This window comes from Ovis aries, chromosome 6 (assembly GCF_016772045.2).
Source record: "Ovis aries strain OAR_USU_Benz2616 breed Rambouillet chromosome 6, ARS-UI_Ramb_v3.0, whole genome shotgun sequence".
NCBI lineage: Eukaryota > Metazoa > Chordata > Mammalia > Artiodactyla > Bovidae > Ovis > Ovis aries.
Genome location: NC_056059.1, coordinates 70,610,269 through 70,626,925, shown reverse-complemented (window position 1 = coordinate 70,626,925; position 16,657 = coordinate 70,610,269). Strand labels below are relative to the sequence as shown.

General features: G+C 40.6%; 1 pseudogene; it reads right to left on the bottom strand.

Moving 5' to 3' along the window:
* Positions 1–7,587: 7,587 nt before the first annotated feature.
* LOC106990548 (mitochondrial pyruvate carrier 2-like) lies at positions 7,588–7,976 on the bottom strand (annotated as a pseudogene).
* Positions 7,977–16,657: the final 8,681 nt, after the last annotated feature.

The window sequence follows — 16,657 nt, the reverse complement described above, 5'->3', positions numbered from 1 at the left end:
AATTAGGTTGCATAGATATGGTACCCTACTCTTTGTAGACGGGATAACGAGCTTGAACTTTAGATATGTTAATTTCCCAAATGTTGATAACAAGCCTACAGTGCAGGTGGATAGAAAACCAAATTTCTTAGTTAGCTGTCCTGGCTTTATCTGCTTAACAAGACAGTTTTTGCAGGGGATGAAGGACAAGACTTATCATTGTCATTTCAATACCAAGCAGGATTCCCCAAGCCTTCTACCATTGTGTTCTAGGCTGAGAAATAAGAAGTGGATTTTATCAACAATATACAACTAGAGAACTTCAGACTTTCAAGGACTCAACAAGAATCCTTACAGCAATCACTTAGACACTACATCAGCTCTATTTGGGGGCAAATAAGGCAATAATAATTGGAGAAGGCAATGGCACCCCACTCCAGTACTCTTGCCTGGAAAATCCCATGGACGGAGAAGCCTGGTAGGCTGCAGTCCATGGATGGGGTCTCGAAGAATCGGACATGACTGAGCGTCTTCACTTTGACTTTTCACTTTCATGCATTGGAGAAGGAAATGGCAACCCACTCCAGTATTCTTGCCTGGAGAATCCCAGGGATGGGGGAGCCTGGTGGGCTGCTGTCTGTGGGGTTGCAGGGTCGGACACGACTGAAGTGACTTAGCAGCAGTAGCGGCAGCAAGGCAATAATAATAATATTTGTTAACATTTATTGAACTATTTTAATTATTTTTTCTTCTAAAGAGCACCTACTATGTTTCAGGCCTAAGCTAAATATTTTATTAATACATAAACCTAAGTTGATCCCTGGGTCAGGAAAAGCCCCTAGAGAAGGAAACGGCAACCCACTCTGGTATTCTTGCCTGGGGAATCCCATGAACAAAGGAGCTTGGCAGGCTACAGTCCACTGAGTTGCAAAGAGTTGGACACAATTTAGCAACTAAAGCATCACCACCAATCCTTCATGTGGCCTGAGGAAATTTATTGGCGATATTTTTCTCCCCATTTCATAGATGAGGAAACCAAAGCACAGTACAGTAAGTTCTCCTCATACATACGAGTCCCATTCTGAGAGTGCATTCATAAGTCCAATTTGTTTGTAAAGTCCAACAGAGTTAGCCTAGGTACTCAACTAACACATTTGGCTATATAATATGGTGCTCTAATAGGTTTATAATATTTTTCAACCCTGAATATTCATTGGAAGGACTTATGTTGAAGCTGAAGCTCCTATAATTTGGCCACCTGATGCTATTAGCTGACTCATTGAAAAGACCCTGATGCTGGGAAAGACTGAGGACAGAAGGAGAAGGGGGCGACAGAGGACGAGATGGTTGGATCTCATCATGGACTTAATGGACATGAGTTTGAGCAAACTCTGGAGATAGTGAAGGACAGGGAAGCCCGGCAGCTACAGTCCATGGGGTCGCAAAGAGTTAGACATGACTTAGTGACTGAACAACAATAACTTTTCACACAAATAATATGTTTTAAAAAAACACAAAAGACAAAGAAAATATTTTTGATCTTACAGTACAGTACCTTGAAAAGTACAGTAGTACAGTATAATAGCTGACATACAAAGGCATGCTCACATCTTTGAAGGTTTGCAACTTGTAGGTTCATACATAGGGGACTCATGTAAAGTAACTTGTCCAATGTCACACAGCTAATAAATAAAGGAGACAGATTTCAAACTAGGCTCCAGACTCCCAATCATTGCTTCTAAAGGAACTCAGGACAGGCACCAAAAATCTAAGTCCTTAAGTTTTTACATTTTCAGTATGGTATAGTGGTTAAAAGCACACACTCTAGAGTCAGGTAAAGCTTTGTTTTAATTTCATGTCCATTAGTACTAACTTGGGTAAATTATTTAAGCCTAATTCACTGAAACATTTAAGCCCTCTAAGCGCTCTCTCATCAACATCATCTCCATCCTATCTGTCTCGTAAGATTGCTGTGTAGATTAAGTGTAAATTGCTTTACACAGTGCCTGGCACAAAGCACCTACTGGAGACGCACATGCATAAATAGACACAGGGATATAGATGAGAGACTTGAGACTCCATTCAAATTATTCAGTTCCTATTCAGTCACATTTTTCCATTAAAGAAAATATGGCTAGAGAGAGTTGTTGAATCAAAAGACCTAAGTAATAAAGGGAGACAGGGAACAGGAAAAAATTGGATTCTAGAATCCAGTTTTGCACAGGGGGCTTCCATTTAATACACTCACAGGGCCTGTGAGAACAGGCTGACAATCAGCCTTCCAAATGCAGCCATTGGCAATGTTCAGGTCTTATTCTGAGATGACTTGGTGCAGGGAGAGGAAAATGACCCACTCAGGTGAAGTCCTGCTCCAAACGAAGGAGAAGAGGGACCATGTCAACTGCACATGGTGTAACAAACAAGGAGGGAAGAAGACTGTTCAGCAACCCCGACTATTGTCTAGTTCATTAGGAAGACAAACTCAGCCTCAGACAAGGAATGTTAGGGGTGGAAAATTAAATGAAACTTTGCACATTAGGTCTCTTAAGTGTTCCATTAAACACTTGAGACAGAGACTCAGAGAATCTAGAAAATACAACAAACTAGTGAGTATAACAAAAAAGAAGCAGATTCACAGATACATAGAACAAACTAATGATTGCCATTGGGGAGATGGGGTGCAATCCAGGGTCAGGACATTGAGAGTTACAAACTATTGCATGTACAGTAGGCTACAAGGATATACTGTACAACACAGGAAATACAGCCAATATTTTGCAATAACTGTAAATGGAGTGTAACCTTTAAAAATTATATACTAAAAAATACCATGGCTGATGAAAGCATCTATAGTAAAAAATAAAATGAAAATGGAAAGAAAAAGCCTCATGTGTTAAAGTAATATTGCCTAGTAATAAATGTTTTGATTTTAAGATGTATAATAATTGAAGGAGGGTATTCAAAATAAGATGCCTCATAATTTCAAAGACGTTTTAGAAAGTGTTAAAAATTTGCAAGAACTTACAGAAGACAACAAATGCAAAATCACCTCAGAGGTCTTTTTTCACAGTTTCAGGAAAGAAAATAAGGTTGGTAGAGGAAAATTACATTGGATGTTTTTAAATCACCATTCCAGCTTCTTCCCTGGAGCCTAGAAACAGTCCTGCATTCATCCACTAGGTTTGGATTGTTACAGGATCACTGCGAAACAGTGAGGAATAATTAATATGGCAGAAACCCATCAAGTTGTCTCTGTAAGGTCAAATGCATGATGTGTAGAATATAATTAGGAGGTTAAAATGGCCTGTCAACTTTTACAGTATTAGCTGTTTGCAGGGGTCAATACCTTTCAAGGATATGGGCCCAAGAATGAAATTTCTAAGGAGCTGGTAGAATTTTGCATTGGCTTTAACCACCTAAGGCAATGCATTTTTTAAATCCCTTAAAAATATTAAAAACACATAACATTTTAAAACCATCAGGTACATTCTGGAGTCAGTAGTAAGTGAAACAAACAAATATATCTACTAAATTGAAATCTTTAGTTCCATTCTGGTCAAATTAAAGTGTAACAAACAATTTTCTGACCTCTGCTCCCAAGTCATACCAGACCTTTGGAAAAACCATCTCTTTCACCGTAAAGCAATTTGTGAGATGAGAGAAAAGAGTGGAAGAGAGGGAGCATCCAAGACTTTGTTATGATATCCTAAATATTGATAAACTTATAATTAAATTAACAAGTGTATAGTAATTATCAATCAGAATTTTTAAAAGAGACAAATCTCTAAGGTTCATACATGGATGTCTGTGCATCAGGATATAGGTTCAGGAAGAATTTGGGCACATAGCTAAAAGGAGAGAGCTAACTTAAGTATGCATGTTTTGGGAGAAGGGTTGCTAGAAAGAGGAAGAAAAATGAAGAGCCTCTTGTCACACTGTATTCTCATGGCCAAAGGGCCCCAGTGACCAGCATGACCACTCCCATCCCTTATGAAGGCCAAATAGTTCTAGTTATAAATAGATGGGCAAATGTGTGTTTATATGTATGAATGTCTCTAGACATATATTTGCCATTAAAATATTTATTGAACACCAATTATGTGCTAGGTACTCTTTCAAGCATTTTTAATACACGATCTCATTTAATTCATGAAACAACCCTAGAAGAAAGAGGTATTTTCCCCATTTCATTGAGCAAAAATTCAGGCTTCTATAGGTTATTTGACTTGCTCAAAATGACCCAGCTAATAGCTATACTCTGAAGTCTTTGCTTGTAACACCACATCATACTGTTTATCCAAACACCAGTGGCCTCCCTCTTAGAGAAAAGAGGCTCCAACCAAGAGATTGGGAGCTAGGTTCACTAGGTTCATTAGGATAACCCTGGATGTCCTAACTGACTTTAGGGGACTTCCCTGCCCATCCAGCGGTTATGACTCCCTGCTTCCAATGCAGGGGGTGTGGGTTCCATCCCTGACAGGGGAACTAAGTTTCCCACATGCCATGCAGCATGACAGAAAAAAAAAAAGAAAATCACAAATTGACTTTTGTGACTTTAGAAAATCACTAAAGTGCCCTGGGGCTTCCCTGGTGGCTCAGCGATAAAGAGTCCACCTGCCAATGCAGCAGACCTGGGTTCGATGCCTGGGTCGGGAAGATCCCCTGGAGAAGAAAATGGCAACCCACTCCAGTATTCTTGCCTGGGAAATCCCATGGACAGAGGAGCCTGGTGGGCTACAGTCCATGGGGTTACAAAGCGTCAGACAGGACTGAGCAGCTAAAACAACAGCAAAGAGCTCCGGATGCCTCTCTGCATGTCCCCATCTTCCCTCCTTCTGGTTGGTCTTCTGCCTGAACTGCTAAAGGAAACCAGACAAAACAATGTAGGACAGACCACAACCAGGCTCTATTAACTACATTCAAACATGTGCCTCTCGGTGCATTGCGTACCTCAAGAGATTTTATGTCAATAATTTCAACTCCCAATGACCCCCTTTCTTAAACCCACGTTCCTGTTTAATTGTGACCGTCATCGTGGCAGGAGTGGATTTCCACTGGCTCTCCTTTGCCAGGTATCAGAGGTCCTATTTCAAGGCTCATATTCCTAAGGCTCTTCAGTGTACCACCCAGTTCTGACTCATAAAACACAATGAGGAATCTACAACACTGATTTTTGCCATCGGCATAAAATTAGCCACCTAATTCCATGTATGCAGAGGATTTTTTTCCTAATTACTTCTTTATTAAGCTACTCATGTCACAGCAGGAGGGCACGCTGATGTTATTGTACCTCAGAAACTTAATGAAATGGTGAGCTGGGGGTCTTCCCTCTGCCCTCCTCCCTGCACAGGCCTGGCACGTCCTGCCCCATGGACCTCATCTGTAGGCTGCCTTTTCCTCGGGTACAGTTTGGACAATGGGCAGGAGAGCTGCAGCTGGAGTAACTAGTGTCCCGTCTCCCTCTGTGTGTGGGTTCACTGTGGTTTTCTGTGTCCCTCAAAGAAGCCACAGCTCCTGTCACGTGGCCCTCCCCAAACAGCTCTCTCTCTGATTCCCGTAAACTGTTCTCTTTATATCCAGGGGTGATGGCTCCCTGTGTGTGCTAGCCTTGGGATATTGCACCATCTCTTGTGTTGTCTCCCTAAACTCTGTCCTCATCTCTGTTTTTTTGTCTTTAAAAAGTCTTTTATCTATATTAGCAGTAAAAATTTGATAACACCATTACAAGTTTAGCAAAGAAAGAAAAATACTCATAACCTAAACACAACTCATAATTTTTGTTAACTCCCTGTTAATAGTCAACATTTTTAATAGTCATAAATATGACATATGAATAATTTTATATCCTGCTTCTTCACTTAACCTGACATTGTTCACATTTTCCCATATATTTTGAAAGTTTATGACTTTCTAAATTGCAGTATTTTTGATTTATGATATTATATTATTTTCAGGTGTAGCACACAGTGATTCAAAATTTTTATAGATTATGCTCCACTTGCAGTTACTATAAAATATTGGCTATATTCCCTGTGCTGTCCAATATATCCTCATAGCTTATTTTATACATAGTAGTTTGTACCTCTTAACCCCGACCCCTAGCTTACCCTGCCCCCACTTTTGTAAAATGCTCCTTTTATTAAACTCCTCTAAATACCCATTTGGCATGAACACTCTCTTCCTGTTTCCTGCACTCTGATAAATACAGATGGCATTCATGTGACTTGAGATTTTCCATGTGTGATGATTGCCTGTTTCATCAAGTGATGTCGTTAGAGGCTGAATCTACCTGTGCACTGCATGGCTGTGATTTCAGTACAACCAAGCTTTCCCTCATGTGGGAAGAAAACACTATGGTAAGCACATCATCAGGGTGTCATGCAGACGAAATGATGCCTAAATGTCTTCTGACAGGGGTCAGACTGGCCCACAAAGGCCACCTGAGTCCTCAGTATAACTGTGTTTAAAAGCCAAAATGAGGAGGGGAGGGATAAAATAGGAGTCTGGGACTAACATATACACACTACTATATGGGCTTTCCCGGTGGCTCAAAGGTAAAGAATCTGCCTACAATGCAAGAGTCGCACAAGATGAGGATTCGATCCCAGGATCAGGAAGATCCCCTGGAGGAGGGCAGGGCAACCCACTCCAGTATTCTTGTCTGGAGAATCCCATGGACAGAGGAGCCTGGTGGGCTATAGTCCATAGAATCGCAAAAAGTCAGACACGACTGAAGTAACTTAGCACACACATATGTATGCCCTACTATATGTAAAGTAGATAATCAACAAGGACTTACGTATAGCACAGGGAATCAACCCAATATTTTGTAATAACCTATATCAAAAAGAATCTGAAAAGGAATGGATATATGTATACACATAACTGAACCGCTTTGCTGTGCAACAAAAACTTACAATATTACAAATCAACTATACCCCATATAAAATAAAAATTAAATTTAAAAAAAGGCCAAAATGAAACAAACAAAAATGGAGACTTGACATGAAGAAGTAAAGATGATCATCCCATCAAGTTTCTTAGAGGAGACCAGAGCTTTCTCCTGGAGATCATCCAGACTCTCTGGTTTTCCAAGTTGTTTTCTCGATCCTTTGTGCACCCTACGGTTGAGAGCACGTCCTAATATTTATTGTTAATATGCCTGAGGATGAGAAGTCCTTTCAAAACCTTCAGTTCGGGTTGGGAGGCCAATCAAACCAGGTCTCTCTGCCTTTGAGGAGGAGAGCCACAGCTGCTTTGGACAGAACCTGGGCCCAGAGGGGCGTTTGCTCTGCTCAGTGTTGGAGACCAACAAGGTCTTCTGCCCTTTCCTGAGACCCCAAGAGGGAATGTCATAGAAAGAAGTAAAACCACAGCTTTGGTTTTGTTGGTTTTACTTACTTATTTGTTTATTATTAAAACTTACTTTTTTTTTTCCCCCTGTTGAATCAAGTGCCATCTCCCAATTACAGTTAGAGCATCATGCTTTACAAATATTAGCACAGTTAGCATCACCTCATCAATAACTGAAATAATAAATCAAACTGTTAATAGGTCTCAATGGTTATGTCCACATCTAGATTGTTAGGGATTTATATGGTCAGGAACTCATTTGTTTGCTTTAGCTTTTAGCTTTCTTGGTTATATCTCCAAATACGAAAGAGGTGAGAGGTTCTTGCTGTCATGATAAGGAATTCAGCAGCAAACAGACTCCAGTTTGGGGAAATAATTATAATTGAGTAAACCCTGTAGTCAAACCCAAATAAACCTGCAGTCATCAAAACAGAAGATGGGACTGAGTTTTTCTGCAGGTCTGGCCATGTCAACCAGCCCAGCACACGCCTATGCTCTCTCACTAATTGAAGCCCAGAAAAATACTCTTCCAGGACCTCCCGGGAGTTGCACATCAGCCTTGATTTCTCAGGAACCAGGAGCTCCAGTTTATCAAGGACCTGATGGTAGGTGGCCTGCAGTCCCCAGGTGCCGGGCACTGACATCTCTGCAGATGAGTGACTGTGGGCCACCCGGTGGGAGCCTGGCCACGTGCTCATCCCTGGCTGGCCATGGAGAGCAGCTTGTCATTTCCTGCTGCCTCGCACCCTCCTCTCCTCCAGGGAGCCCTTCCTGTAGCTCAGTCTGCTTCCCTGTGAACCTAGTGGCCCGCCCCAGAGATTGTTTATTTTTTTCCATGAAGAGGAAGAAGGCTATAAAGTAGCAAAAGTTGGCCTGACTGTCAAGCAACCTGAGCTTCTGTCTTGTACTTGACTTTTGGCAAGCCACTTGGCAACTGTATGCCTCTGTCTCCATCTGTGGAGTGAGATGGCTGAACGGTCTTACTGTGTGCCAGCACAAAGGAGGTGGTGAGAATTAAAAATGGGCACCCACTGCTGCAGAGGCTAGACTCAGGCAGGCTGCCTGGGTTTGGCTCTTGGCCTCAGGAGTTGGCCCTGGCATCAATGTTCTAATCTGAAAATTGGGTGTCATATGGTACCTTTCTCAGAGCTGCTGTGAGGATGAAGTGAGCGCACATGTATACAATAAGAACAAGTCCTGAGACATGGAAAATGCCAAGTGGTAGCTGGTAGTACTGAAGGCAAGCAGGTGTGTGAGGTGAGGGGGACCCCTCACATGACTTATGTTTCCATCAGGTGTGAGAACTGTGGAAACCCAGCCTTACTCTGAAGGATAACCTCATCTTAGCCTCACACTGAGTTGACTGTGGAGCCTGTGGAACATCAGCTCTGTCACAGGACAGTTTTGGGAGGAGACCATACTCCACTGTTTGTTTTTTTCCTATCTGTCTCAAATGGACAATTTGCAATACATGATAATATCACCAGCATCTGTTTCTGAACATTTCTACTTATAAGAATCAAAGAAACTCCCAAGAAGAGACTACTTTTCTCTCCGTTGGACTAGAGTCTTTCTGAAACAGCTTTCTACCAGGAGATTAATTATAGAAGCCACGGTATTTCCTGAAAATGGTAAAACATTTGAAAGGAGTCCTAAGACACTGCTTGATAAATGGCTTGACTCTTTATTGCCTAACAATCCAAAAGAAAAATGCATGTTTGAAACAGAGCAGGATGTAATGGAAATCTAAGTAGATGGGCTGTAAAATGGATTTTATTAACTATTTACAGTGGCTATGTAAATTGTTTTCATCTCTGCTTGAGAAAGTTCCCTGTTAGGGTTTCTGAGCCTTCCTTGGTGCTTCTCTGATTTGTGGTGTAAAGATGAGTGGCTCCAAATGTGAGTGTTGTCAGGAAGAACTCCAGATAAGCCTCACTAGGTTACTGCAAACCTTGCCTTGGAGAGGGACTGTGTCCTTCAGAGATAGCGTCTTCCATTAAAGACAGGAAAAAAACTAAGAAACAGTGCCTTTGCATCCTGAATGCCTCATGTCACTATTGTTCCCGGCAATTTGTCTCTATCGTAACAGACCCAGATGGTGCAGTTCAGTGGTGAGGTCATCTCTTAAAACATAATATGTAATTGACTCTACAACTTGCTTATCTAAATATGACCTTTCTATAGTCCCATTTGTGAAAAGTCCATCCCAGTTCACCCATATGTTTGGAAAGGGTTTCACTTTACTTTTTTAAAACGTTAATTCGCTCTTGTCTCAAAATATCCTGTCACTTTTCCATTCTTTGTGAGATCTGTCAAGTAGTTTGTGAATTATTGAGACCCCTGACTTCTCTGCTCTTGGCCTGCCTTCTGATGTAGTCTCTGAACACTGGGAGAGCCTTGGGGCCCTGTGTTGCTGTGCTACCAGCATACGAGTTACCTACAAAATGAGGGCATCCTAAAACAATCTTTTCTATAAAAAAAAAAAGTGAAAATTGACATTTCAAAAGAAGTACTAGGACTGTCATCACAGTAGGAAAAATATCAGAATGCTGTTCTACTTCTTTACACTTAATTATGGTTTAGTATTATTTTTATTTTTAATTATATTTTAATTATATACTGGGGCAGTTGCACCATAGTCTTCTTAGTTCTTAGGCCTTCTAAAGTCTTAGTCCTGACAGGGATTGAGTAAGGATAGGACTCCAGGCTGAGATGTTCATGAAAGGGCCTCACATGAGCTACTGCCGCTTCTATGTTGTAGGACCCATGAGATGGGACTATGAGTCCTGCCTTTCTGTTCTCAGATCACAGCATGATACTGGGCATAACATAAGTGCACAATAAAGACCCTTATAATTATACTCACTGTCTCTAATATTAACAGTTCCACTGAGGGGTGCTGTTAAGGCAGCTCAGTTTCAGTGACGAAGCTGATGAATGCTCACTTGTTGGACACAGCTCTGTCCCTACAACTGGTGGAAGAGAGAAATGGCTTTGAAAAAGTTAGCTTATGCTGGGCACTGTGCTAGTTGCTTTCTTTCATTCTTTTTATAAATGTTTAAAAAATTGAAGTATAGCTGATTTACAATGTTGTGTTAATTTCTGCTGTACAGTAAAGTGACTTAGTTATACATTCTTTTTCATATTCTTTTCCATTATGATTTATCACAAGACATTGTATAATTCCCTGTGCTATACAGTGTGGGTATGTGTACTAGTTGCTCAGTCATCTCCAACGCTTTGTGACCCCATACACAGTAGCCTGCCAGGCTCCTCTGTCCATGGAATTCTCCAGGCAAGAATACTGGGGTGGGTTGCCATTCCCTTTTCCAGGGGATCTTCCTGACCTTGGGGTTGAACCTTGGTCTTCTGCATTGCAGACAGATTCTTTACCATCTGAGCTATCAGGGAAGCCCAATATAGAAGTGCTATACAGTAGGACTTTGTTATTTATCTATTCTGTATATTGAGTTGACCAGAATGTTCATTCTGGTTTTTCTGTATGATCTTATGAAAAACCTGAACCAACTAGAGCTTCCCTGCTAGCTCAGATGGTAGAGAATCTGCCTGCAATGCAGAAGACCAGGGTTTGATCCCTGGGTCAGGAAGGTCCCCTGGAGAAGGAAATGGCAACTCACTCCAGTATTCTTGCCTGGAGAATTCCACGGACAGAGGAGCCTGATGGGGGTACAGTCCATGGGCTTGCAAAGAGTCGGACATGGCTAAGTGACCAGCACACACAATATATAATAGTATGCATCTTCCAACCCTAAACTTCCAACCTGTATTAACTCTTTTTTAATCCTCATATCAAACTCTGAAGTTGATATTAGCTCCATTTTACACACAAAAGACCTGAAGTTCAAAGGTTGAGCTACTTGACCAAAGCCCTTCTACAGAAATGAAAGAGTGGAGCATTAGACCAAGATCTATCTGACCCCAAAACTCACACTCCTTTCATTACAGGTGATGCCAGAGCACCTAGATTTCAACAGGTTGATCGCTGGGGTGCAAAAACTAAGATAGATGCACTGGAAATAGCTCAGCAAGTCACTACCTAACAAGTTGTGCTTAGCATTAGAAATTAAAATTAAGGACCTATGCATAAGAGTGCAGGTAGGTGTGCGGGTAGAGGAAATTCCCTGCACATTTTAGGTCTCCAGGGAAAAATTCTTGGGTCTGAATAAATCTTAGAAAACTCTTAGGAACCAGGCCTTTTCTTAGATGTTTGAGAAGAGCTGGATTTGGGATGGAGTCAAGCATGAAACTAAAGGCTGTTGGATAAGCCTTTGATTTTGTCCCTTTTCTGAGCTGTGAAGGTGAGTGTGAGTGAAGAAGTTGTCACCATCTAAGGAATGGTGCTGTGATTCTGGCAAAGGAAAGAAGGAAAACACTTCCCATCCTCTTTTCTTCTACCTCAAACACTGATTCAGTTCAAGACTATTTTCAGGAAATCCTGGAATTTCCACAATTAATCGACTTGTGGCAACAGCAGGGAAGCGGGAAAGCAAACTCAGAAGGTCATGGGCAGGGAAGGGTGCGGGCGGTAAAGCGATCTCGCCTTTCTGCCTGAGGGATGTCTACACAGACGTCCCAGCTTTGGATGGTTCAACTTCACAATTTTTCAGCTTTACAATGGTTTGAAAGTGATACCCATTCAGTAGAAATTGCACTTCAGATTTTTGATTTTTCCTCTTTCTCCCTAGCAAGTGATATGTGGCAGGATACTCCCTTGTGATGCTGGGCAGTGGCAGCCACTGCAGCTCCCAGTCAGCTCTGCAACCATGAGAGTGAAGAACTGGTATTTTTTCAGCTGTTCTCAACATGGATGGCATTCAGTTTTTCACTTTCAGCACACTAATCAATAAATTACATTAAATATTCAACACAATTATAATTACAAAATAAGCTTTGTGTTAGATGATTTTGCTCAACCACAGGCACATTTAAGGTGGACTAGGCTCAGCTACGATGGCACCCCACTGCAGTACTCTTGCCTGGAAAACCCTATGGACGGAGGAGCCTGGTAGGCTGTAGTCCATGGGGTTGCTAAGAGTCGGACACAACTGAGCAACTTCACTTTCGCTTTTCATTTTCATGCATTGGAGAAGGAAACGGCAACCCACTCCAGGGTTCTTGCCTGGAGAATCCCGGGGATGGGGGAGCCTGGTGGGCTGCCGTCTATGGAGTCGCACAGAGTCAGACACGACTGAAGCGACTTAGCAGCAGCAGCAACAGGCTCAGCTACAATGTTCAATAGGTTAGGTGTATTAAATGCATTTTGACTTACAATATTTGCAACTTATGATGGGTTTACTGAGATGTAACCCCATCATAAGTCAAGGAAGATCTATGTTTCTAAGTGACATGAGACTAACCAACTCTTCTTCCTAATAACAGAAAGAGCCTGAACTAGAAGGGCAAAAGATATTAAACTGCGTATATGAAGAATTTTCTTAAATGGAGGGCAGAGGCATGTTGTTCTACAGATTCTTGAAACAGGGGTCAAAATTTACCTGCTGGATTGGTGCAGAGCAGAATAAGGTGCAGGTGGGTGGACAGGCAGCTTCCAAAGTTTTTCCAGCCAAAAATTTCTGTATGATTCCTTTGGATAATTCCCCATTCCATCTTTTTCTTTTTTAGCCTAGCTTTTCATTGACTTCATTTATGATACAAAAGAGAAGGTTATTCCCCAATTTCATACGGCCAAGTCCAGGTCGTATAGAATGATGAAATGGGAAATCTCACAGACTCCAACATTAGACAATGAAAGAAGAAATTCACAGGCCTTTGGTCATGAAATGAAATGAGAAAATGCATTTCACTTCCTCCATGGCACATGAGCTTTTAAAGAGCAAGGAGAGCTAGGAGGATGGGTTATCATAGGTAATGCTTCTATGTCTGGTTTACTTGTCAAACTAGATCTTTGTTTTCTATGATACTTAGATACACAGTGAATTATAAAATATAACATCAAAGTTAAGAGTGTGAATTGAGTGTTAGGTGTGATAAGTCATGAAAAGGAGACGGCTTATGGGTGTGGTGACAAAATATTGAAGAACCCAGGTATAAAGTAATAATGAGTTGTGTCAACTAAGAGACATAAGGAAGAAAGGAGAATGAGATTTGAAAAATAATAGAGAGTCCAAGTGGCAGAGAGCTAATTATCTTGACATCTAATCTTCCAGGAGGCTAACAGTTAGTTCACTTGCTAAAAGTCATTTAGGAATGAGTTAGAGATATTTTTAAACATGTCATTTTCATAATCCAGCCATGCCTGCATCTGATCATCAAACCCTTAAGGTCCAACTGTTGGAGCAAAATATGAAATGCTCTCTTCAGCTCTGTGCCTTAGACTCTGGGAGGTTATTAGCAATAATAAGCCCTTTATCACCATTCAGATGAATTTCTGAAACTTGCTACTAGTGCTTTGAGAGATGGCAGCACCTCTAAGTAAATCGTGGAATACTTTGTGTTGCTATTTTTGTCTGATTAGATTGAATGGTTTTAGAAAGGGGTCTGGGCAGAGGGATTGAGGAATATTGGAGGAATAAGAAAAAAGAGCAAGATCTAGGCAGGATTCTAGTTCCAGAACTCCCTCTGATGGACTTCATCTTGGTCATTTAGAAAAGTTACTAGTTACATTGCTTTAGGCACTTTGTGTGAATTAGCTCATTCATCTCTGCAACAACCCTATGAAATAGGTTCTATCATTATTAGTCTTATTTTACAGGTAAGGAAACTGGGGATCAGAGAGATCCCTAAGTAATTTGACCAAGGTCACAGAGTATGTAAACCACAGAGATCAAATTAGGACCCAGCTTTTCCTCTCCATAGAGTCCATGCTCTCAACTTCCTTGCTATTTGACATCTCTGAGCTTGTCAGCAATTACCATGTGTAGAGAATGTTAGACACTGTGCTGGACCCTGAGCCATGGCTGAACATCAAAGGACTTCATGGGTTTTGGACATTACACATTTATGGTCTTTAGTTTCAGTCATTCACTGTGCTGTGCTCAGTCATGTCTTTGTGACCCCATGGACTGTAGCCCACTAGGCTCCTCTATCCATGGAATTCTCCAGGCAAGAATACTGGAATGGGTAGCCATTCCCTTCTTCAGCAAATTTTCCCGATCTAAGGATCGAACCTAGGTCTCCTGCATTGCAGGCAGATTTTTTTTTTTTTTTTTTTTTTTTACCATCTGAGCCACCAGGGAAGCCCAGCCGAGGGTATAGTGGGAATCAAAGGGCCACAACCTTTATTCTTATGACACTTACCATCCAGAAGCAAAGGGAGGCATTAAGCAAAGGATTTAAAATTTCTAAAAAATTTCAAGTGTGCGAAGAGCCCTGTAGAAGAAAAGGGTATTAATTTCCTCAATAGAATGAGAAAACCAAATTGTATAATCTCCCTTCAGACTTGGTTGTTGCTTTCTTTGCAGGAATTTACATCCCCCGATAGAACGGAAGCCAACAGTTCAAATCAATAGACCTACAAAAATGCTGTTCAGGCCATAAATTTTCTATAAAAATAATCTATAAAAGTCCCATGTTCTCCAATTACAACCTCCTTCCTTCTTTCTTAGGACTTCTCTGAGTGTCCTACTAGGTTTGTTCTAATCTATAACATTTATAGAGTGCTGCAGAGTTGACCAACACATTCCCAAATGTCATCCAGTTGGATCTTCCCAACAGTCTTGACAGGTGGCTGCCTGTCCTTCCATTTTGTAAATAATGATAATACCTACTGGTCACTCCGTTATGTGCCGTACTTAAGCTCAGCACTTCACACACTTTATTCAATCAATTCCTCATAACAGCTCTATGAAGTAAATATCAAGATACACATTAAGGAAATCAAGGCTTCAAGAAATGTATCTGAAGTTCAGCAGCTGGGAGGTGGAGGAGCTGGCATTGTCTGCTTCATAGCCTGAGCTCATGTGAACTTGATGGGAGGTATGACTAGCCCAAGGCCATACAGGGGTGATGTTAGGACTTGAACTTGAGTGCTTAGTTCTTTCCTCCATGACCCGGAAACCTCCTATACCTAGGTCTGCTTCTGGTGTTTGGGCACATAGGCTAGTAGAAAGATATTTTGAAAGTTACTCAAGTGTAGATAAATTGAGCAATATGTTCCACTTCATTTTAAAGTGACATGGCTATTATCAACTTGTTTCATTTCTGGGAACAAAGAAGGTTTTCATTTATAAGGCAGAATCATTAACAGAAGTATTTCCCATGTATGACTGGAGTTGATCCCTGCTGTAGCTTTATTCTGCTTTTGACATGTTTATTATTGTGATAGTAAAAGTCAAGAAATGCAGAAGCCTTGAATGCAGACAGGCCAAAATTAACTTCTAATATAGTCAGCTGAAAGAAACTGACCTCTGAGCCACTGTAGTCGTCAAATGTAGATATTACCCGAGAAAGGAAACTTTGAAAGATTTAATGTCCTTAGATGTCTCATTGCATTTTTTTCTGTGACCCAGTCTTGTTCCTCTGAAGTTCTTATGTGTACAGAAGAGAACTCTTTAGAGTTTTTGATTAAATACTCTTGATAGATGAGTAATACTATTTATATCAAACAGTTTAGTCTATAATGGCATGTAGCGCTATTGAAGGAATGTAGTTGCCCATATTTTAAAATTCAAATATAAATGGGGAAATCTGGCTAATTTTAAGCAATGTTAAATTTTTAAAGACAGAATTTTAAGGTATCAAGAAAAGACAAGTAAATCAAATACACTTCAATATTAAAAAAAAAAGAAAAAATTTCTTGGTATAAAAAGGCTATATATTCTCAGGAATAAAAGTATAGGTGAAATAAAAAACAGAGAAACTAAAACATAATGGCTTGAGCACAGACAGAAGAATTTTAAAATCAGATTAAAAATAGGGGATAATTACAGATCAGGTTTTTGAACAGCAATTTACTTCCCTGTCACTAGATGGGGCTCACTAGTCGAGGTTATTTTCTTTCCAGATTTGCATTTTGTGTCAGACAACATAAAGAATTCAATTGGGATTGGGGTTCAGCATTTTAAAAGATAAGTTATTGGAAGGTATTCAATGGGAATCCTAATAAGATTGACTTTTTTTGTTGACCACAATAGTCTTATTGAGCAAAGCTAGCTTTATCCCAATTTAACATGAAATAGGTCACTATTAGAAAAGACAGCTTTATTGTGTTTGTATTCGGGATTAACGGATAAAATAAATAGTTCTTTTCTTCCCACAGGGGTTGATGAGCCAGCTTTATTCTAAATGACTGAAGACTTCTGTTCTTTTCAACAAACACAGTCCTCCAATTAGGAGCTGCAAATAA